We start from the raw sequence: 25,263 nt of genomic DNA on the forward strand, positions 1-25,263 counted from the left end.
CCCTAACTCCTCAGACCCACAGTGAGTTCCTGCCTGTCTGTGTGAGAATAGTTCATTATGTCAAAAAATTGGATTCAACTTATAATTTTGGATAAAGCCAGCAAAAGGTGAGTACAGTAGACAATTTTGATTCTGAATTTCCAAGGGGTCCAAATCTCTTTGCCCTTGATCAGACATTGGACAAAATATTTTTTTTAAAGGCATTTGGAAGTTCATGATATGTCACAGTTGATTGAATTTCCTTCAGTGTTCAAAATGAGGTTTGGGAAGTTTAAGGCCGGCCTGGAATTCTCTCATGGAGGCAGGCCAAGCTGATTTTATAGAATGCTCTAAAGAACCAGCAAACACAAATAGCATCAAAACAACTAACATTAGCACTTACTGTAATAAGAGCAGAAAACACAACAAGCCCATTAGGATCTGTAAAGACTAAAAATAGGTCGATGCTTTGTGTATAGATCCTTTGTATGGATCCCATGCTAATTTGTCTTTTCATGTTACAGATGTCGACAGACCTGCTGCTTATTTTCCGCTGTTTCTGTTTTTATTCAATTCTTCCAGAAATTGCATATTTTTTCTTTTTACAAGTGTTTACTGTGCTAGGAATTAAAAGAAAAATCTAGGACATTACATTGTTACTTCTGTGAATTTGAATCACAGTTAGCAATCAAATAAAGTTTTGACGAGTGAATTAGAGTAACTAGAATGATTATTTGTTTTACTGGGAAATCAGGTTATAAAAGTTGGCTTATTGCTCTCTAAATCTATACAACTTATAACAAATCAATTGTGTCCTTAATGGGAACAGACTGTGTGTTTCCTGCTCTGCAGACTTGTTTGAGTGCTGACAAATCTCAGTTATCATTCTGCCATTATACACAGAGCACTGAAACGTCTAATGGATTAATGTTGAACTGCGAGACAAAACTAATTTGCACAACTCTCATCTGTGAACAATTGTAAACCCAAGACTACAATAATGTACCCTTGAGCATGTCAGGCTTGATCAACTTGAATCAAATATGTAATGATGTTTCTTTGATATGTGTTTATCATGCTAAAGCTAAGTAAGAAAGGAAAATGTCTGTTGTTAGTTTTCCCATTACTATGGAGAATTCTTATCTATTTTTTCCACAAGTAAATCCCTATTGTGCCTCCAATTTTCTTGTACAGTGCAATGAATTCAAAAATACTAATCAAAGTAACACAGGGCTCTTCTGAGCCCGCAGGAGTGGATTAACTCAGGAACTATGCATGTTCAGGTTTGTCTCTTTCTTCTCGGTTCACTGTTTCTCTTTTTGTGAGTTCATTATAAATGTTATAATAATGTTTAGATGGTTGTGTGGTTCCGGTAAGTGTTTTACTCTGATTTTGAATAAATGTTGCTGATACAAAATTCATCATGCTTGCATGCTTTTAAGATTAGCTTCATGAAGGCTTGCCTGAACAGTGGCACGACCAGTTTTATTTTGCCATGGAGTTGAAGGGAAAATGATATGCTTGAGCAGCAGCAGTTCAGGCCTACTTGAAATCTGTCCAATTTGTCCTCATGTTGCGTTCCACAACATCAGCATGGGCACTGAGGAGAAGGCAGAGCAATGTTTCAGATGCACAAGACCAAGCCCAAATTAATTATTCCTATCTACATCCATTAGTACAGCTCCTGAGTGCCTAATATTCTTATATTTCTATTGTTATTGAATATTCACATTTTACACTAGTGCAAATATATTTATTTATCAATATGAATGGCACGTAAATTACAATATATGTTAATTCTGAACAGCACAAAGTAGTGGCCCATAGTGTGTCCCCGGTGCTCTGAATGAGCTATGCAATTAGTCCCACACCCCTGCAAATTTTTCATTTTCATCGCAAGCACCTATCCAATTCAATTTTGGAAGTTAATATCGAATCTACTTCCACCACCTTTCCAGAAATTGCATTCTAGATCACAACAACTTGCTGTGCCAGAAATATCCCTGATTTGCTTTTTTTGCCAATTATCTTAAAATATTAAAATTCATGGTGAAATTCCAGATAAGAAATTGGAAGAAATTATCAGAGCTCAAATGGATTATTACATGTGAATCCAATTAAACATACATTATGGTAATAATCACAATCATTTCACCTGAAATCTCCAGTCTTAAGATACTCACATTGGCATCGACCTGGATTTTGTGGTCAGGGTGTAGTGATGCGCCCTCACCGCTGAACTCGAAGAAAGCTATCCACAAAGAGCTAGTGAATCTTGTGTTGTGGATTTCCCCTTTCCTGTCATTAATTTTAACCTAGCACCAAGTCAAGGGGATCTTTTAATACCCAGAAAGTGATGTCATTAAGCAGGGTAAGCAACCCATCACATTGAAAAACTCTCACACACAACAAACTAGGAAGTAAAGTGCACTGAATATCCTTCACTTTTTAAAAATTTTTCAGACTAAAATAAGGATTGGGATATAATCATTAGAAACTTAAATTGCATAAACAAGCTTTGAAAAATATACATATTTATTACTGAAAAGCAATGGAATTTTTAACATAATGGAAAATGTTGACATTACACAAATATAAACTTTTCTTTTCAGGGCCAGAGAGGTTACTCAGTGGTAGTTATAACTTTAAATACTTTTTAAAACCCACTTACACCAAGGCTTAACCTTTTTTGGGGGGTGCAGCCTAACAGCAATATTACAGCATAAAAGGAATATTCTCATTAGCTTAGTGATTTCCAAAAGACTTCAGCTGCAGGGATTTCAATTACAGAGAAGCATGGGAATCGCTGACAGCAATTTCTGGGTTTCTGTGTTTCATTCATGTTTGGATGCCAGATGTTGCTGTCAGTTTCTCAGTTAATTGTGGCAAATACCGACAGTTTCACAATCATTACAACCACAAAATCTATCATTATAAAAGAATGAATCCTTAGGTGACAGGCCTTTAAAAAGAGCTGACTAGGACTCCTGAGAAACCAAATTGGCACAACGTAAATACAAACTGCTAATTTTTTTCCAATTTTAGTCTGTTTTATTGCTTTCTAAAGATGTGACAAATGAGATTCCCTGAATTACCTGCCTGTTGCGGATGCTACTTGATTTTCATCTCATTGAATGTTAATTGGACAGATTCTACAACAGCCAGATGATTCCCTCTGCAACACTACCACGCACCATTGGTCAAGATGAAAATTCAGCTCATTGACTCTTTACTGGAGTATAGTTCTATTTGACTGGAGTTTACTGGAGTAAACTTGTATATTACTGGAGTTTACTGGAGTATGGTTCTCCAGCAGCTTTCCCAAGTGGTAATTATTTATCCGTCAATCTGTTTGTTGGCTGAAGGAAGATGAGCAAGAGTAGTAGAGCATAACTTGTCCACAGGAGATAATTTTTACTTTATGTGAAGAGATATTTGGCCTTTATTTGTGACCACCTAATGCAGCACAAGTAAAATCAAGGCCCTTTTTTGCTGCATGGATGAATGCTTTGGCAAGAGGCTTCTCTGAATTGATGTAGTCCTAGAGAATTGATATGTGACATCATTCATGTGATGCTTCATCAGATGCTTTACTAGAGGGACTGCAACAGTTCAAGGTGGCTCACCACCACCTTCTCAAGAGCAACTGGGGATGGACAACAAATGCTGGCCTTGTCAGTGAAACCCATATCCCATGAAAGCATACTCCAGTAAAAAAAAATGACATATGATCCTGTGATCTTTGCCCACTATTTGAAAAACATTAGACATTTATTTAGTTGAGTATCTCAATTATCACCAAGCCATGAATAAGATATTTGACCTATTTGTTTTACAATGAAATAAATAATATAATTTATAAATTGAAGGAAATACAAAAATGAATACAAAGATTTAAGGAAAGCAATGTTTAAATAAAACTACTGTGATGTGTCTACAGAATTGGCTGCAATGAGAAACACCGAGTAAATACATATCGTTGATTCAACAAATCATCAATATTAGTAACTTCTAACTATAGTTTTTGTATAATCTTATGACGTTTTACAATATACTGCAAGTTAAAATAATGCATAAAATGTATAAAACCTAAACCAAACCTAGTTCAATTCACTAACTCCCACATACAACTGCTAAAGACCAGCTGCTTGTTTCTCCCTCTCTCTCTCTCTCTCCCAGGTTTGTGTGTTATGTTTTCTTGTTCCCAGATGTTCAAAATAATCACACTTTTAGACTTATAGGGTGGAATCATCCCAGATTTGCACTAAGTGCGGTAGTGGGTGTGAAAACAGATGTTTTACCCACCGGCTGCAATGTAAGCTTTTTGCACCGTATTGTCCCATTCCTGCCTCATTAATTATGCAGCCACAGGAAACACACCATCTCACTGGTAGGCAGCTTCCAATTTGCCCACCAGGCCGTTACCTCACCACTTCCTCACTCAGGGTGCCATACTTAAATTGCAGCTGCATGCACACTTCTCAATGTTTGCAGCCCAGGAGGGCACCAGTGAAGACATGGCCCCAAAAGCCAAGAAGAGTGCAGCCCCCTGATTCAGTAACGCATCCCTGGGATGCCTACTGGACACTGTGGAAGCCCACCATGATGTCCTCTACCTCAGCTCTGGCCACAGGAGGACCATCAGTCTCACCACTCTGGCCTGGGAGGTGGTGGCAGAGGTGGTCAGTGCCAACACTGCACACGTGTCAGCCACCCGGTGCAGAAAATGGATGAATTATCTCATCTGTGCCGCCAGAGTAAGTCAACCATCTCATCGCTCTAAACTTACACATTCATAAGACCATCACACATTCACTGGCATCTCACTCATTGCTAGCACAAGGGACATCACCACTCACTGTCTCACACAAGCCCTCACATCACCATCTGGCCTCATGTCCTTTGGAGACTGCATCCTCAGTCTTCTCCATCTTGAGGCCACTTTCACAGATCCACATGTGCCCCCACACACACCCTGGGTTACCTGCCTTCCCCAGTACACTTCTTGCCCTGCAGCCTCTTCCCTTGACTGAGGTCACTTCTCCCTATTCCCCAAGCAAGCCCTAGCCCTGTAGCTGTTGAAAAGCCACCCTACCTAATGGCTGGTCTGTTAGGTAGGGACCTGCCCTTGAGCCCCCTTAAATGTGATGTGGTGCTGCCTGTGAAGCCTGGTGTTAATGACCCCAAGTACTGCCCAAAGAAAGGTAGGCAAACAAATCTCGAAGGCCCGCGCAAAGTGCAGCTCGCCAGGTGCACTTTGCTTATGCACAGTTGTGAAAATGTTTGCATGAGGGGCGATGATTCCAGTGAGCAGGGCTTATAATGATATGCAGATGTATTAAAATGATGTCGACGACATCTGGCGGTGAGAAATGTAGCCCGCCATTAACAGGTGGAGCAGACAATCGCAAACCGGTTTCACAATGTCGTGAAACTGATTTTTGGCCTTCCCGCCATATTGTCCTCACACACTCTCCATGATGCAAGACGCCAGTGGAGATGGAAAATTCAGGCCCAAATGCTGGAGCTTCATCAAGTGTATTTCTTGCCTTTCTCCATGTCACTGTGGACTGACATATTGCACTGAATAATACACTTTGCGATCAGGAGCGTTTCCTGTTTTGCGGAACGTATTAAGGGGCGTGATGATGTTGGGCGCAGTTCATGATGTCATCACACTGGCTTATGATGATATCATATGCGGATGGGTCAAAAAGTCAAGAACCCACCCATGCTATCAATTTAAATGCCAGTTGAGGCAATTAACAAGGTATGAGAAGGCAATAATTCACCTTCAAGTTGAGACTTACACCAGGTGGGGAACCCGTTTTTTTAAGGGCAACCTTGTTTGGGTGGGTTTTTTAATTGCAGCTGAAAGCAAAGTGTGAGCTTTACGGTTCAAAATCCTTTGACTGCAAGAACTGCTCTTTTCAGTGGGCAGAGTTAGATGTTGGATATTTTCTCTTGAAAAATACTCTCCTCTCATTCAGAGGGCTCTTTAGATAGTTCATTGAATATTCTTCTGTCCGTAACCCAAGAGTGAGGGGTGAAAACTCTCGGAAACAGACAGGGATCGTGGTCTCTGTGTTCTCCATTGAGGAGGAGAGGGGGATTAGGAGGAGGAGTAGGAGGAGGAGGAGGTGGAGGGGTCAGGGGGAGGCTCAGGATGCTTTGGGTCCTCAGGAAAGGGATAGAGCAGCGCTAGACCCCAGTGGTCAGGAGGAACCTAGGAACCCTCATTAAACCAAGGATATAAGGGCAGCGATTCAGCTACCTGCAACTGAGTGAGACTCAGTGCAGAAGACAACTAAGGCTTTCAAGGGCAACTGTCACATCACTTTGTGAGATGCTCACAGGGTGGATCTCGTCAACCTGCCTTAGGGGCCACCCGATGCCTGTCTCCTTGACGATGACAGTGGCGCTGAACTTTTTCACCACAGGCTCTTTTTAGGCAGCCTGTAGTGACCTGAGGAAAACACAACCTGCTGCACACCATTGCATCAAGGTGTTCAAGGGTGCAATGCTACGGAGGGCCATCAATTACATTGCCTTTATGCTGGATGCCCAAAGCCAGAACAAGAGAGCCCGAGGATTTACTGCCATTGCTGGTTTCCCCAGGTAGCCACTGATAGAATACATGTAGCCATCAAGATTCCTGCAGGATAGCCCTAAGCGTTCATGAACAGAAAGGGATTCCACTCAATCAACATGCAGCTGGTGTGCAACACAAACAGTGGGTCATGCAGGCCAGTGCCAGCTTTCTGAGCAGCAGCCACGACGCATATATTCTTAGGAATTCTCAAGTTCCAGACTGTTTCACTGGCCCGGATGCATTGGAGGGATGGTTTGTAGGCGATGAGGGCTATCGTCCCAAGAGAAGGCTCATGACACCTGTGAGGGTGCCAAGACCTGAGGAAGAGAGGAGATACACCGAGAGCCATGCCAGCACCAGGGCCTTAATGGGGCAGACCATTGGACTCCTCAAGATGTGAATCTGATGCCTGGACTGTCCTGGAGGTGCAGTACTCCCCCTCAAGTGTGTATGGACTCTGTTCCTTCTCATTTGCTTATCAGTTTTGGCCCCAGTGATGTATGAACTTGGACTTTCAGCTTCACCAACAGCTTTTGCTGGGTTTCAGGTTTTCATGATTGGATCCTGTACATGTACAGTTCTTTCTTTCAACAGCTCAGGCAGGGATTTGGCATGCTGGTTGAAATGTTGACCTCCTTCTACCTGTGCATCAGTGTCTCACTGATGATCAGTTGTCTCACTTCCGCACAATCACTCTGAGGAAACATCTTGCTTGGTAGAGTCGTCTTATACTTTCTTTCATTCAACAGCTCTGCAGGCGATTTCATGTCAGCTTTGAGAGGTGTAGATCGGAGTGACAATAAGGCAAGATTAGGGTTGTCCTTTGTCTCTTGGCATTTCATGAGCATTCTCTTGGCTCTCTAGACATGTCTTTCTATAAACTCATGCCCCCTTCGGTAATGTGGTGTTGAGGTTGATGATGTTGAACCCATACTGTTCAGTGATTTCCTTAAATTCGCTGGAGGTGAATTGGGTCCTTTTGTCACAAATTATTCTTTCAGGAAATCCTTGCTCAGCAAACAGAACTCATACTGCTGAGATGATTTTTGTAACTCTCGAATCTTTCAGCTTTCAGAAAAAGGGAACTCTGCAACTATGAGATCCCATTCTTGATTGTGTGTGAATAAATCAGCTCCCACATTATGGCATGGTCTGGGTGGTACTTCTGTAGCTATCCTCTCCTCTTTCTGCTGCATGTTTCTGTACTCCTGGCATACATTGCATGTTAGACACTATTCTTTCAGCGTTTTTGTAGATGCCTATCCAGTACACAGCTCCGAGCTTACACTTCTCCATTCCATGTGGCCTTCATGTAACTTATGGAAAAGTACTTTCCGTGTCATTTTTGGCATGATTACTCTGCATTTGGATAGCAGAACACCATCTTCTAGTGAGACATCATCTCTGATAGACCAAAACTGCCTCTGCTTCTGGTTGTGTTTGCTGTATCTTTTCAGGTTATCTGTGGATCATTTGCTGCGAAAGCATCTGTAACTCTTTGGCTGGAATCATACAGAGGGTGGAATTTTATGCTCCAGAGACTAAGTGCGGTGGCTGCTGGGAAAGGCGACACATTTCCTGCCAGCTGGCGTGGCGGGTTTCTGTGCCAGATCATCCGCTTTTCAGCTCACTGTATATCCATGAATGTGAAGCATGTCGTATCGTGTGGCAGGGTGGGCTGGGATTCATCTGCCCCGCCCTTACCTCATCGGCTCATCTTTGTAGGCGCCATATTTAAACCGCACCTCACACACATTCTCTCTCTGTAGCCCAGGACTGATTGTAATGAACAGTCGAATGGCTCTGAGAAAAAAGAAGCACGCAAACTCAAAGTTCAGCAAAAATGCACTGGCGGCATTCCTCCGGTCTATTGAGGACTGACAGGAGATACTTTTCCCCTGTGATGAGAGGCGGAGGTCCACTAAACTGACACAAAGGCTTGGCAGGTGGTCGCCAGTTTGGCGCTAACGTGCTGCTGAGGAGAACCACCATTCAGTGCGGGAAGAGGTGAATGATCTCACCTGTTCCACCAGGATAAGCCCACCTTCTCCTCTTCTGAACTCATGCTATCACAAGCCCTTCAGGATTTTGCAGGGTTGCAGTATACTGGGGTCTCACACACTACCACCACAAGGGACATCGCTACTGATACTCTCACATACACTTTTACAGCATCATCTCTTCTCACATCCTGTAAAAGTCACGTCTTCAGCCCTTATAGAAGAACATTCAACAACTACAGAAGACAGGAATGCTTATCAGCTGCTATGTCATTGTCCTAATCACAATTGCAAGGGGAGGTGGTGGTGTATTGGTATTCTCACTGGACAAGTATTTCAGAAACCCAGGATATTGCTCCGGGGACCTGGGTTTGAATCCCACCATGGCAGATGGTGAAATTTGAATTCAATAAAAATCTGGAATTAAAAGTCTAATGATGCCCATGAAACCATTGTCGATTGTTGTAAAGACCCAATTGGTTCACTAATGTCCTTTAGGGAAGGAAATATGTGGCCCTTACTTGGTCTGAGGTGACTCCAGACCCACAGTAATGTGGTTCGCTCTTAACTGCCCTGGTGTATCAAACCACTACAGAGTCTAAAAGGAACCTGATGGACCACCTGGCATCGACCTGGGCACCGGAAACGACAACAGAAAACTGAGCTGTGTGGACCCTGCAAAGCTCTCCTTACTAATGTCTGGGGGCTTGTGCCAAAATTGGGAGAGCAGCCTCACGGACTAGTCAAGCAACAGCCTGACATAGTCATATTCACGGAATCATACCTTACAGAAAATGTCCCACTATCCCACTGGCAGGACAGACCTACCAGAGGTGGTGGCGCAGTGGTATGCAGTTGGGAGAGAATTGCCCTGGGCATCCTCAACATTGACTCCAGACCCAATGAAGTCTTATTAGGGCAAACATGGGCCGCACAACCCCCTTCCACTCTGCTCAGCTGATGAATCAGTACACCTCCATGTTGAACATCACTTGGAGGAAGGGTGTATACTCTGGGTGGGGGACTTCAATGTCACCACTACAGACCAGTCTGGCCAAGCCCTAAAGGACATAGTTTCTAGACTGGGTCTGCCGCAGGTGATGAGGGAACCAACAAGAGAGATAAACATACTTGACCTCATCCTCACCAACCTGCCAGCTGCAGATGCATCTGTCCATGACAGTATCAGTAGGAGTGACCACAGCACAATCCTTGAGGAGACGAAGTCCCGCCTTCACATTGAGGACACCCTCCATCATGTTGTCTGGCACTAACACTGTGCTAAATTGGAAAGATTTCAAACAAATCTAGCAACTCAAGACTGGGCAACCATGAAGAACTGTGGGTCAGCAGCAGCAGCAGGACTCTACTCAATCACAACATATAACTGGCATATCCCCCAATCTATCATTACCACCAAGCCAGGCGATCAACCCTGGTTCAATGAAGAGTGCAAGAGGGCATGCCAGGAGCAGCCTCATCGAACTCAGCCCTCTTGATGTCCTCATTGGAGGAAGCACGCAGCTGCTCCAATCCTCGTTCTGCCATGTCATTCCCCCTATAGGCCGCCAGATTGTGTAGAGCGCAGCACATCATGATGATGTGGGAGGCCCTCTGGGGAGAGTACTGGAGAGATCAGCATGTCTGGTCCAGACATTGGAACTGCATCTTCAGCATGATAATGGTCTGCTCAATCCAGCACCGTGTTGCAGAATGAGCTGCGTTGTACCTCGCCTCTGAAGCACTCACGTCTTTAGCGGGTATCCTTTGTCACCAAGAAGCCAACCCTGAATGTGCTAAGGGTGCTCGAAGATTTGTGGTACCAGCAAGTGACTCAAGATGTTGGAGTCACGGGAGCTCCCTGGGAATCTCGCACAGACCTGCATAATCTGCTTCTGGTGGTTGCAGATCAGCCTCACATAGAAAGAATGGAAGCCTTTGCAGTTGATGAATCATAGTGGCTGCTGCCAGGGAGCTCTTAAAGTCATATGTGCGCAGTCAATGACACTCTGGATCTGTGGAAATCTGGAGATTGCTGGGGTCACAGGCAGAGGGGACTTGGAGTGGCTGGACATCCCAAGAGAGTCCTGGGTGGATTGCTCCGGGTGTCTGGCTAATGTTCTTCCTCCCTGTGGGTGCCCGGGAACCCCTCCCAGACTCCCTGAAGATAAGGGACTCCTGGAGAGAGATTGAGTCCCACCGAGGTGTGTGTCTCTGTGCTGGAGGAGGGTGCTGATGAATGCAGTAACAGCTCTATGTTCAGTGGGTCTACAGGATTCATCAGAGATGGTCTAGGGGCTGGTACTTATGGGTTGCCTTTCGATGGGTCTCTCCCTTTTTCTGCTGGTGCCTGCTAAAGAGAGAAGATATAGTTAATGATTGGCTGCGTACTCACCAACATTAAAACGCACACTCAGTTGAGGCTGGTCTTCGAGGAGCTGTTGAAGTGGCCTCACTGGCTTGTTGGGGTATACTGATCTCTCCTCCGGTGCAGGCACAGTCCCAGTCCTCTCTACCTGGCTCTGCCACTGGCTCCTCATGTTTGCTGAGTGTCCTGAACTCCGGCATCCCCCCCCGACCAATCTGGGATCTCTCCCTGTTGTTGTGGGCGATCTTGTCTTGCATAAAGACAAATGGACAGATTTGTTTCATTCATTTACGGGATGTGAGCTGCCTTCTTAAACTGCAGCAGCACCAGGCGCACCTAAAAACCAGATGTCAACTTGGTGAAGCTACAATACAGCATAAGCAGCAAGTGATAGACAGAACCAAGCAATTCAACAAATCAGATCTAAGCTCTGCAGTCCTGCCACATCCGTTCGTGATTGGTAGTAGACAATTAACCCAATCAATGGAGGAGAACGATCCACAAATATCCCCTTCCTCAATGATGGTGGAGCCCAGCACATCAGTGCAAACAATAAGGCTGAAGTATTTGCAACAATCTTCAGCCAGAAGTGCCGAGTGGATGATTCATCTCAGCCTCCTCCAGAGGTCCTCAGGATCACAGATGAAAGTCTTCAGCAAATTTGATTCACTCCATATGATATGAAGGTGCTGGATTTTGCAAAGTCTATGGGCCCTGACAATATTCCGGCAATAGTAGAGAAGGCTTGTGCTCCAGAACTTGCTGCACCCCTAGCCAAGTTGTTCTAGTACAGCTACAACACTGGCATCTACCCGGCTATGTGGAAAAGTGCTCAGGTATGTCCTGTACACAAAAAGCAGAACAAATCCTACCTACCAGTTACCGCCCCATCAGTCTACTCTCCATTATCAGTAAAGTGATTGAAGGGGTCATCAACAGTGCTATCAATCAGCATTTGCTTAGCAATAACCTGCTCATTGATACTCAGTTTGAATTCCACCAGGGCCGCTCAGCTCCTCACCTCACTACAGCCTTGGTTCAAATATGGACAGAAGAGCTAAACTCCAGAGGTGAGTTGAGGCTGACTGCCCTTGACATCAAGGCAGCACTTGACATAGTGTGGCATCAAGGAGTGCTAGCAAAACTGGAGTCAATGGGAATCAGAAGGAAAACTCTCCACTGGTTGGAATCATACCTAGCAGATGCTTGAGATATTCCACAGAGGAATATCTCTGTGGACCCCAGGAATGAGCAACTCGCAAAAAAGTTCAAAACGGTGGTTACTTTTAGAGCGAATGGCAATATGGCCTCCCAGTCCCTGTAGCCTCAGTTCCTCTCAGAGAATGTGGCAGTCATGAGCCACCACAACTCTTAACAAGTGAAGGCATCTTTGGCGCTATCTCTCACTCACCTTGAGGTATGAGAAATGTCTTCGGTACACCCTTGATTGTGTCAAATGTCTCCTTGGCATGGCTCTGTCAGCCTTAGCTTCATGGTCTTGAGGAGATCCTGCTGGCTCTTCTTCATTAGGATGAGGCTCTTCTCTTTGTCCAGCCTGACGGTGATGGGCCCTTCTCCTCCTCCTCCTCTGTTGCCTGATTGCCAGGAAAAATGCAGCGTTGGCTGCTCCATTCATTCTCCACTCCTGCTCGTCTCTGAGGAAACATTGAACAAAGACATGAATGGACATAAGCATGGAATGTTCACCCTCCACTCACAAGGTAGGGAGTCATTGTGAAGCTCATGGGTTGTACTCATCCCAGCCAATCCATCCCCAGATTACCCCTTGCAGCGGTAGCTCTGCCTTAAGGATGGATTGCTGACTCACCCACACAATCGCCTCAGGCTGAGTTCTGCCAGGCAATAGCAGCCTCACTGAGGGCACTGTCAGACTGAATCCTTTGTCTTAGCCTGCAGCCCAAACTTGCACTGATGTAATGCCAGTAATTGGGGGCAGGGGATGGTGGGGAGTCCCTTCAAAGCCTTAACCTGTCAGGTATGAGGTCTTGAAGCTTTGAGCCATTTGGCATATGCACTTTGGCCATTTCCCCTTTACAGTTGGATCCTCTTGACCCCTGCGCTTTCCTATTTGAGCGTTAAAGGGTCTTTGGAACCCAATCAAAAAAGGCCCTGATCTGGAATAGGTTCTCACAAGAAAGTGCAACATGAGTTAAGGTGCCCAAATCCCTCATTTGGCATTTGTAATTTGATTGCTCCTAACATGTTTCAGCTGTGCCTTCCTCTCCATTTGAATAAGCTGAAATTAGTTAGGTACCCCTTCAATTGGCCCAAAATTGAAGTCGTCGACTCTCCCACAAGCCCTGAGTGCCCTCCCCAGGGATTTTTTTCATATCTTGTTTTTCAACTTCAACATTGGATGTGCTTGAAAAATGGTGGTGCTGAAGTTTTACTACTAAACCAGCTCCCAATGCCCCCTATGAGATTGGAAGCCCCTCCCATTGTGCTGGAAGAGCATACTGTGCAGGTTTTCCTCGCTCCAACCAATCTCCTTCAACTCCCTCGATCCCATTGTTATAGTGGTTGATATCCCTGTCCTCCCCTGAACCATTTGATGTTGACATCTGTAGTAATTATGGTTTTATTTAACGTGCAATGTACCTTTAAGAATAATACTTGTTAGGGAAGATCACATGATCTGTAGTAACCAATAGGAGAGTAGTGCGGGCTACCTCATCAGTCAATAAAAAGATAGAATTGGAGTTGAAAGCACGTGTAGTTGCTGCTGAGTATATTGTAAATAAACATAATATTTCCATCCAAGAAGTGTCTGCAGATTAACTCTATCATTAATAGTACAACTCGGCCTACAACAATGTCCCAATGCCCCATGCAGACCGGACTCCTTCCCGTCTTGAGGCACATTGTACTATGACTTAATGTGGAAAATCTCAAACTATTTTTACGCTGGTGGGGAACTGACTTTTGGTTGCAATCCAAGTTTTCCTGTCTAGCCCGCCACAACGCCCTCCACTGGCGGGACTGGAAAATACCGGCCATGGCATGGTCTTATGGATAGGGATCTCGACTGCTGACTGGAGAGTCAGTGAGAGTGTCACATTGCTTCTTTCAGGAAGTCCCAGCGCATCATGTGCCACTGAGGCACTTGACAAGCCAGTGGTGGGCGTGACCCTGAGGTGAAAGTCACACCTGCTGAGAGCTGCTGGCCAATCAAAGGCCTGTAGCTCTTAATTGCTCACCAGCGCCACCAGGGAGCTGGTAGCTGCTGCTGGTACCACACCCACCTAAGGCCCAGGCTCAGCAATGGATATGAGGAGATGGTGGTATAGTGGTAATGCCACTGGGCTAGCAATCTAGAGGACCAGACTAATGCTTTGGAGACATGGGTTCAAATCCTACCAAGACAGCTGGTGGACTTTAAATTCAATTAATACATCTGGAATCATATGATAACGTGACAACTATCATCGATTGTTGTAAAAATCCTTCTGGTTCACTAATGTCCTTTAGGGAATCCTTCCACACTTATCTTAGTCTGGTCCATATGTGACTCCAGACCCACAGCAATGTGGTTAACTCTTATCTGTGCTGCAAAATGGCCTAGCAAGCCACTCAGTTCAAGGACAATTAGAGATGGGGACAAATGCTTGTCTTGTCAGTGACACTCATGAGAGAATAAAGGAATGAAGAATCAGGCACGTGTGAATGATGGTGGGAGCAGACTACGAGTGGAGGTTTTGGGGAGGGAAGGGAGTCGGCAGCAAGGGCAGGGCTGTGGCTCTCAGTGAGCCACAATCAGGCACTGAGTATCCTTGAATGAGGAACTGCCTGGCCCTCTCAATGGGAGCCTGCATGCAACCCTGACATGGTGAGTCCCCTGCCTGCTGCTGGGTGGCAGGATGAGGCCCTTAAGTGGGCATTAATTGGTGGCAAGATAGGAAGACTGTCCACAGGCCTTCCCACAACAGACATAACTGGGGCAGTGGCAGGAAGGCAGTGGAGTTGGCACCCTCCATCCTCCCATCCAATTAAATGCCCCCGGCCACCAAACTCAACTGGGCGGAGAGCATTAAATTCTGCCTACAAACAGGAGGAAGGAGAGAGAAAGCTCCATAAACTTGGGGAGGAAGAAACAAACACAAACTAGGGGACAAAGAGATCATTATAAACTGGGTAAGAGAGGAACACAGAAGCATAAATTGGGGGAGGGAGAGAGAGAAAGAGAATTGTAATATGTGCATGTGTATATACCATTTTTACATATATTTGTTATATTATTCATAAGGAGTTGGGAACTAATTGTTATGCAGATGTAGTCAGGTGGAAAACAACAATATATTAGTCCACCAACCACATGGAGAGCAGCAAGAAATACACTCACAAGAACACAACAAATATGAGCAGAAGCAGACAATATGGCCTCTCAAGCTTGCTCCACCATCCAATATGATCATGACTGACCTTGTGCTTCAGCTCCATTTTCCCACCCACTCCCCATATCCCTTAACCCAGTGAGAGACCAAAAATCTGTCTATCCCAGCCTTAAATGTATTCAATGATTGAGCATCCACAACCGTCTGGGGTGGACAATTCCAAAGATTCACAACTCTTTGAGTGAAGTCATTTCTCCTCATCTGAGGCCTAATTGATTGGCCCTTTATTCTGAAGCTGTGCCCCCATGTTTTAGACTCCCCAAACAGCGGAAACAATCTCTCAGCATCTACCCTATCAAGCCCCTTCAGGATTTTATAGGTTTCAATGAGATGATTTAGATGAAGAGATAGAGTAATGTATCAAAATTTGCTGATGATACCAAGCTAGGTGGGAAGATAAGCTGTGGGGAGGACACAGAAAGGCTGCAAAGAGATATAGACAGGTTAGATCAGTGGGCAACAAGATGGCAGATGGAGTATAATTTAGGGAAGTGTGAAGTTATTCACTTTTATCGTAAGAGTAAAAAGGCAGAATATTTTTAAAAATGCACTTGATGAAGCTCCAGCATCTTGAGTCTAAAAGTGTGATTATTTCAAACTTCTCTGAACAGGAAGACAGAACATGGTGGCAACCGAAGCGTGTGAGTAAAAAATCCAAACATTTTAAACAGGACCAATGCTGAATTATATTGGGAAAAAAAAACCTGAATTAATGTTAGAGAGAGAGAGAGAGAAACAGTGAATTATGCAAAATTACAGCCCATGATTAGTTGGGAAGCTGGTGATTTTGTAAAGGAATTTGAGAAGTTTAAGCAAAAGTGCAGGCTGATATTCAATATCTTTCCAGTAGGCACTAGAGAAGAGGAAAAGTTCAGTTACATCCTTTTGTGGGCAGGAGGAAAGGGTCAAATTTGTTTGATAGTTGGGAGATGAGTGAAAGCAGCAATAAAAACCTAGGCAAAATTTTTGAGAAGCTCAGCACACATCTCCAGCCGAAGTCAAATCATCGGATCCACCAATATGAGTTTCAAAGCTTGAGGCAGGAACCAGGTGAGCCTGTTGACCATATCCTAACAAGATTGAAAAATGCAACCAGAAAATGTAAATCTAGGGAAACAGATGAAAGATTGATAGATTGATAGGTCAGCTCATTTGGGGCTCTAAACACCTTGAGGCGCTAAGAAGATTTGATTGGAAAGGACAAGCTCACAATATTGCAGGAAGTAGACACAGCCAGAGCACATGAAGACACAAGTAGACTGATGAAGACACTGACTACCAAATGGCTAGTCTTCAGTTAAGTCAAGAGAAAGACAGCAGGGTTGATGCAGCCAAAGAGAAAGATATGCAGGAACTGTAGACCACCACATGAGTTACTGATGGAAGGAAATGTCCTGCATATGAATTAAATTGCTGAGCTTGTGGAAAGTCCATCACTGGAAAAAGATGTGCAGAACAAAGAAAATGGTAAACGAGTTATCAGAGAGAGGGCAGCAGGGCAAATGAAAAGGAAAAGAAACCAAAACATCCATACCCTTGAAGATGACAATGAGTTTGAAAACACAATAGACATTGGAACCATAAAACTGCATGAAATGGCTGGGTGCAATGGTTGCCAGAGAAATGAAATTCACAAACAACCATTCAGACTAGGAAGAGGATGAGAAATAAGTCCACATCCATAACCAGAAGCTGAAGATTGTTACTGAAGCACAGAGTAATGTCATCCCATTCAGACTATACATGAAGCTCTTTCCTAAAAATCTGTTAGAAAATGGCTACCCAAGGAAAAATGCACTGAAACTGAGGAATGTCATGCTAATGGCATATATGAGAACTGAGATTCAACAGTTTGGAGCAATCCAAATCAAAGGGACACAGAAAGGGGAAGATGTTAACTGTACGTTCTACTTCACTGAAACAGATGGTCCAACTATCCTAGGGTTAAGCTGGTGCGAACAACTCCAGTTTATCTCAGTAAACCATGAGGTGAAAGAGACAACATTGAGGTGACAATGCAGGTAGCACACTCATGGAATAGCATCCTCTGGCCAGAAACAAGGAAGACCTGGTCGAAATGTATCAAGTGTGACTTTCGGATGCCACAAAGATGTTGAGCATCACGTCACTATTGATCCAGCAAAGAAACCAATGATTCATCCCCCAAATAAACTACCAATAAAATGAAAAGGAGAGTTTGAAACAGAATTCCAGGAGGTGGAAGGAAAGAAAGTGATCGCCAGACTCACAGAGTATACAGATTAGGCAAGAGAGAAGCCAATGGATGGCTAAAAATTTGCCTGGACCACAAAGATATTAATCAAGTAATAAGAGGAATCGCTACCCCATTCCAACACTTGAAGAGATCACATCAACACTGGCAGGGGAAAAAGTTTTCAGCAACCTTGATGCCAGAAAAGGCTACTGGAAGGTGAAGCTTGATGAAGAATCATCACTGTTGACAACATTCAGCACACCTTTTGCTCAGTACAAATTCCTGTGTCTACCTTTTGGCCTTAATGGATGTGTTCTAGCAGAAGATAGATGAGACATACAGAAAATGTAAAGGAGCAGTAAGCATAGCTAATGATAGCCAGCTCTATGGTGAAGATCGAAAAGATCATGTTTCATCCACATGAAGCCATGGAGAGAAACAGGGAAGTTTGGACCAAGCTAAATGCAGACAAGTGTGTTATGAAGGTGACAGATTTCCAGTTCTCTGGATTGGTGTACACACCTGACGGAATCAAGCTGAGCCCTGAAGAAGTCACAACTATCTCTGAGATGGAAGTTTTATGAGACAAGAAAGAGTTGAGAAATTTCCTTGGTTTGATCCAGTACACAGTTCTTTCATACCTCACATGGCTGAAAACACAGCAAACTTATTAGTGCTGATGGGAGAAGATGTTGCGTACCAGTGAGTACCAGTCACTGAAAAAAGTTTCAACAAACTCAAAGAAGTAGTATGCAAGGTGAAAAGTCTGTCATAATACAACAGAATGAAATCTGTCACTCTGCAAGTAGGTGCTTCTACATAAGGACTGGGAGCATCCCTGGTGCAAGAAAGAAAACCTATAACATTTGCATCCAAGGCTCTTACATCGGTTGAGACTAGATATGCTAATATAGAGAGTTTTTGGCAGTTGTTTATGGATGTGAGAAATTCCATACATTTCTCTGTGGGAATGATCATCATCCACTGGAGTAGATCGATAAGGAAAATCTATGTAGAGCACCAGCAAGACTGCAGGGGTTACTCTTGAGGTTTCAAAGTTACGATTTCATTCTGAAATACAAGCCAGCAGAGAAATGGTGCTAGCAGCTGCCCTACCTTGGTTGTCCCCGCAGGAGAAACATGAGATAATAGACAGGTATAAAGACCCATCACCTACTGAACTGAGCCAAATTAGGGACAGGACCAGCAAAGACGAAGGCGGAATCCTATGGCAAGTTTTGTGATGCTGAGGCATTTAATCAGGTGGCAGGGTGATGGATGAGAACGCTGCCTCCTGTCTGCACCCTGCTTAAATCCATGGAGTAGAGGCCTATGGATGGCCTTCCTTCCTGTTGCCAATTTGAGCCCCTTAAGTAGCCAATTAATGCCCACTGTAGTGCCTAATAACACTTCCGTCACCTTAAGTACCTGTAAGTAAGTAAGTGTGTTTTTCTCTCTCCTCTCTCTCCCTCCCCCGATTTATTTCTTAGGAGTTAAAGAATTTGTAGATGATTTTTGTTAGCATTGATGACATCATCATAACTGGCAATGAAACAGTGTGTTCTGAAGGGTGGGGATCAACAGGGCTCAGACACATTGTTTGGTTTCAAATTTTGACCATGGGGGCACTTCTGAGCTACCAGCAGCAGTGGTTGGGGCACCAATCACCCTTTGGTGTAGGCTCCCACCCAAAATGGGAGTGTTGGGACCCTAAACAAAAATAAAAATACCTGGAAAAACTCAACGGTTCTGGCAGCATCTGCGGAGAGGAACACAATTAACGTTTCGAGTCCGTATGACTCTTCAACAGAACTAAGGAAACATAGAAACGAGGTGAAATATAAGCTGGTTTAAGGCAGGGTGGGACAAGTAGAGCTGGACAGAGGGCCAGTGATTTGTAGAGATAGCCAAAAGATGTCATAGACCAAAGGACAAAGAGGTGTTGAAGGTGATGATATTATCTAAGGAATGTGCTAATTAAGGGTAGAAAGCAAGGACAAACAAGATAGCTCGAGTGGGGGTTAGGTGAAGGGAAGGGATCAAAATAGGCTAAAAGGTAGAGATAAAACCATGGATGGAAATACATTTAAAAATAATGCAAATAGGTGGGAAAAGAAAAATCTATATAAATTATTGGAGAAAAAAAAAGGAAAAGGGAGGATCGGAAAGGGGTTGGGGATGGATGATCTAAAATTGTTAAAATTGCATGGGTCCCAGTTATGCCTGTCTCTTTATGGGGTACGTGGAACATTCCTTGTTCCAGTCCTACTCCGGCCCTCTCCCACAACTCTTTCTCTGGTACATAGATGATTGCTTTGGTGCTGCTTCATGCTCTCGTCCGGACCTGGAAAAAAATATTAATTTTGCTTCCAATTTCCACCCCTCTATCATTTTCACGTGGTCCAATTCTGACACTTCCCTTCCCTTCCTTGACCTCTCTGTCTCTATTTCTAGTGATAGACTGTCCACCAATATTCATTACAAGCCTACCAACTCTCACAGCTACCTCGACTACAACTCCTCACGCTCCGCTTCCTGTAAGGACTCCATCCCATTCTCCCAGGTCCTTCAGCTCCATCGCACCTGTTCTGATGATGTCTCTTTCAAAAGCAGTTCCTCTGACATGTCCTCCTTCTTCCTTAACTGAGGTTTTTCACCCACGGTGGTTGACGGCGCCCTCAACCGCATCCGGCCCATCTCTCGCTCATCCACCCTCACACCTTCCTCTCCTTCCCAGAACCATGATAGGGTCTCCCTTGTCCTCACTTACCACCCCACCAGCCTTCGCATTCAAAGGATCATCTTCCGCCATTCCCGCCAACTCCAGCATGATGCCACCACCAAACACATCTTCCCTTCACCCCCCTTGGTGGCATTCCGCAGGGATCATTCCCTCTGGGATACCCTGGTCCACTCCTCCATCAACCCCTACACCTCAATCCCCTCCCATGGCACCTTCCCATGCAACCGCAGAAGGCACAACACCTGCCCCTTTACTTCCCCTCTCCTCACCGTCCAAGGACCCAAACACTCCTTTCAAGTGAAGCAGTATTTTACTTGCCACTTTCCTCAATTTAGTCTACTGCATTTGCTGCTCCCTATCCAGTTTCCTCTACATTGGAGAGACCAAACGCAGACTGGGTGACCGCTTTGCAGGACACCTTTGGTCTGTCCGCAAGCATGACCCAGACCTCCCTGTCGCTTGCCATTTCAACACTGCACCCTCCTCTCATGCCCACATGTCCGTCCTTGGCCTGCTGCGTTGTTCCAGTGAAGCTCAACGCAAACTGGAGGAACAGCACCTCATCTTCCAACTAGGCACTTTACAGCCTTCCAGACTGAATATTGAGTTCAACAATTTTAGATCATGAACTCTCTCCTCCATCCCCACCCTCTTTCCGATCCCCCCTTTTCTTTTTTTTCCAATAATTTATATAGATTTTTCTTTTCCCACCTATTTCCATTATTTTTAAATGTATTTCCATCCATTGTTTTATCTAACCTTTTAGCATATTTCGATCACTTCCCTTCACCCCACCCCCACTAGGGCTATCTGTACCTTGCTCGTCCTGCTTTCTACCCTTAATTAGCATATTCCTTAGATAATATCACCACCTTCAACACCTCTTTGCCCTTTTGTCTATGACATCTTTTGGTTATCTCCACCTATCACTGGCCCTCTATCCAGCTCTACTTGTCCCACCCTGCCTTAAACCAGCTGAAATTTCACCTCTTTTCTATTTTTCCTTAGTTCTGTTGAAGAGTCATACGGACTCGAAACGTTAATTGTGTTCCTCTCTGCAGATGCTGTCAGACCTGCTGAGTTTTTCCAGGTATTTTTATTTTTGTTTTGGATTTCCAGCATCCACAGTTTTTTGCTTTTATCTTAGTGTTGGGACCCTACTTGGAAAAGAAATTTCACATTCTTGCCCCTGTGATAACCAATTTAGCAAAGCAGAGACCTAGCCATATGTAATAAATGCTGGCCTTGCCAGTGACACCCATATCCCATGAATGAATAAATAAAAGTCCGCATTTACGTTTGGGCTAAATTAGTCAGGTTCTATTTTTCAAATGAAGCTCCAATGCCGGTTTCAGACCCAGATTGTTAAATTCATTTGGGCTAGTTGGAACTTGCGATCCGTGAGCTCCCACTGGTACTTCTCACTTGTGAGCAACCTTATCAATGGTCCTGAAAGGGACCAGACAGCCATTTAGAAAAGTGCCTCAAACCTTACAGGAATGTGGTATTTGTGAATCAGGAGTGCTCTTCCTGCCTTAACAAAACAATTGTGGGTCACTGCCAATCTGTCGTCAACTCTGTTCCCATCGTTTCCCCACCCGACTTTCCTGTGGGCCTTGATGCTGTTCGACATTGGTCAGAGCCCTGACAACTGAGTTTCATTGGAAACTTATTAGGCATTTAAAATGGTTGAATTATTCATTATCCCCAGTACAGGATTTCAACTTGCTCTCTAATCCTGTAGAAATTGATTAGTCACAAGGGGATCTATAATATCACCATGTCTTAATTCATTCCCTAATTTTTCATTCCTCTTACATAAAGCATTTCCCTTTTGCACAATGGTCCAAATCCTCCAATCCTCTAATTCTGACCCTGATCAAACAAAAAAGTACCCACTTATCTTCCTCTGATTTTTCTGGCCAATCTTCAGAACTGAGATCCTGCAGAACTCAGTCAATGCAGGAAGCCTTGGAGACACTAGCAAAGGGAATACACACAGAAGCCACACATCCCCTTTTTTATGGCACTAGCTACCATATGCTGGTAAGTATTCATTAACATGCTACAAACAGCTTTCCAATTTGTTAGTGAATAAGTGTTGTAGGGTGGGTGAAATATGTGGGTAAGGAGGTAGGGTGGCAGCTGGGTATGGCAGTGAGTTCAAATCAGGTCAGGTATGGGGCAGTCAGAGGGTCTGGGGGAAGATGGGGCTGGGGGGGAATCGGGAGGTGGGGTTAGTCAGGTGAGGTCGGGGAGTAGTCGAGGGGTCAGTGAGGGCAATTGAGTGGTGGAGGTTAGTCTTGGGATGTTGGGGTGAAGGGGGGAGCTGGATGGTGGGGTTAGTCACGTCAGGACAGGGGGAAAGTCAGGATCAGGGGTGGTGGTTTTGGGGGAGTCCAGGTGGCCAGTTGTACAGTTACCCATGAATTAGACTAGGATTTTTCTAACTTTTCCTGGATAACTATTCAGGCAAGTTGGAACTCAGAGTTGGAGACTTTTGTGGAGAGTTCCAGGGAACAGGGGAATCATCCATTGGAAGTTCGAACTTCCCAGGCAATTCCCATGGAGTCAATGTGTTGAGACTTCTGAGGGGTCCCAAAGCATATCTTAGGGGATACGTCCAGACTTCAACGATCCAGAGACTGGAAGATCTGGGCCAGTATCTTTATCAATAGTCCAAGTGAGATCAGAAACTTCTAACATGAAGAACTGCTGCAAAATTTAACAAGTATCTGTTTTGCACAGTCAGCCAAGGAGTACTACAATGTCATGATTAATACTACTGTAATCTGTTTGAATTGTAATAATTTGATTGTTGTGCTTTCGAAGAGTAATGTCTTTAAAGTTGGAATTAATATGAAAGCAGTGTCGGCAATAAAACTGAAAACCATCAGTATGTCATTTTCTCTTCTGAGTATCCATTTTGTAAGTTTTCGAAATGTACGATAATATCTCATTCTCTTAATGCATATTTTATATAAATTCAACTGAAGATGGATTAACATAAAATAGAAATTTGTCTTCAATGAATTATGTTCTTGTTGAGTGTCATCTTATGGTAATGGCCAATCAAAATGCAGTTTTTACAAATGTTAATTCATTATGTAGCAAGTGAAAGATTGAAACAGGAAGCAGTGAACGAGGCATATTTTGGTTAAAAATCTAAATGTCTAAATTTAAATGTGAAGGACACAAATCATGCATGGCAACTCTGGACTTTTAATTAAGGTTCAGCGATTGATGACATCTCAGATTTTAACATGATTTTGGAAGAAAAACATCTTGATTAGAAACCCATCCCAGTGAAATTAGTTAATCTTTTAGTCTGTTGACCAACAAGGCACTTCACTCATTACAACTGCAGGATGACAACATGTAGCTATGGAAATATAAACATGGCTGGATTACAAATTAACACTAGACTTCTAAGTCTTGTGTAATAGAATTTTCATTCTAATGGTGTAAGAGCCAAAGTCATATGACATGCATGTTTGGAAATCAATAATTTATTTAACATTTTACATTTTCTGCGTTCAAAATGCAACCTAGGGGTTGTGAAGGAATCAGCTATGAATACGAAGAATTATGAGAGAATCCAGTTATAAATGAGGGGTTATAAGATTAAAAAGAATGATTACCCTATGAAGCAGGGATTAAAAATTAAAAGTTGGGTTCATCAGCTGGACAAAGATTTAGAAGTTTATAACCATGCTTGGGCATAATTGAGTATTCAAGGACACCAACATCTTGTGGCATAGGTATGGTATATCTTCTGACACAAGCAAGCTCCTGAAAAAAGAGGAACTGGTTTTTATATCACCTCAGAAAGGCACTGATAAATTGTAAATTACCAAAATCTAACAATGGAAAACCTTAAGGATGTTCCTAGAACTAAGTTCTGGAAACTTGAGCGTAGCAAGAATGTGTCCATTATCTGCACCTCTCAGTATTCTGTTTGTCTGAAGGATATTGACTAAAATGAAGAATGTTGACTAAAACAAAGGATGTTGTCCAGCATGTGTGCTCAACATGCTTCCTGCAGGTTCAGCACTTTTAATGTATGAATAAAGAAAGCACACAGCAGGATGTTTAGATTTGTGGGATTCACACCAGCATTTTTCAAGGTAAAGGTATGGTTGCTGTAGTCTAGTGATGATAGTTCTCTCTTTATTTGGGATGGAGGTATCTCACTAGAGTCTGTAGCTTTCTACTCAGGTATTTAGGTAAATATTACTTTAACTATTGATGGATATCTTAAATACCTCTCAGTAACATTAATAAGATTAAACTTTCTTTTCCTAGAACTATCAATGTTGCGATTACCATCAAAAGCGAATTGCATGTTTGGTTCTTTAATAAACTTATATGATTTAGAAAATATATTGCCTCACATAGTCTTCTGTATCCAAACTCGAAAACCCATCTCTGTATACTCTTCAGTGGAGAGGTATATTGTTGAGGAGAGATGCCTAGACCCTTAATAATATCCAGGTTGTTATAATCTGGCTAAAACTTGTTTAAAAGCCTATCTGGAAGACAGTAATATTCTCTCATGGTTCCTTTCCTTCGGGAGAGTTAGATCAATTCATTAGACCCATTTAAGTGTCTGTGAGACCTGCCTTTCTCAACCTTTAATGAGAGTGATCATCCGAGGAGTATGCCTGATCCGGAATAGTCCCAAAAAGGGACAAGGATTTTCATCCACATCAGGTGAGGCCATCTATAACATCACTGGAGCAGTTATAAAAAGGAAGGAGACCTAAGATGGTGGCTCTAAATTAAGGCATCAAATTTGACTTACTTTGAATACATTTTTTTCCAGATACAAGGGCTGAGCCCTTTAAAGAAAAAAAGCATCCTTCCTAGGTGATCTTTTCTGTTTGAATACAAGGCTTAATTTAAAACGATTTAATTAATTAATGCATTAATGACCATGGACTGGATTTAATTC

This window comes from Carcharodon carcharias, chromosome 12, assembly GCF_017639515.1.
Source record: "Carcharodon carcharias isolate sCarCar2 chromosome 12, sCarCar2.pri, whole genome shotgun sequence".
In the NCBI taxonomy this organism is placed as follows: domain Eukaryota; kingdom Metazoa; phylum Chordata; class Chondrichthyes; order Lamniformes; family Lamnidae; genus Carcharodon; species Carcharodon carcharias.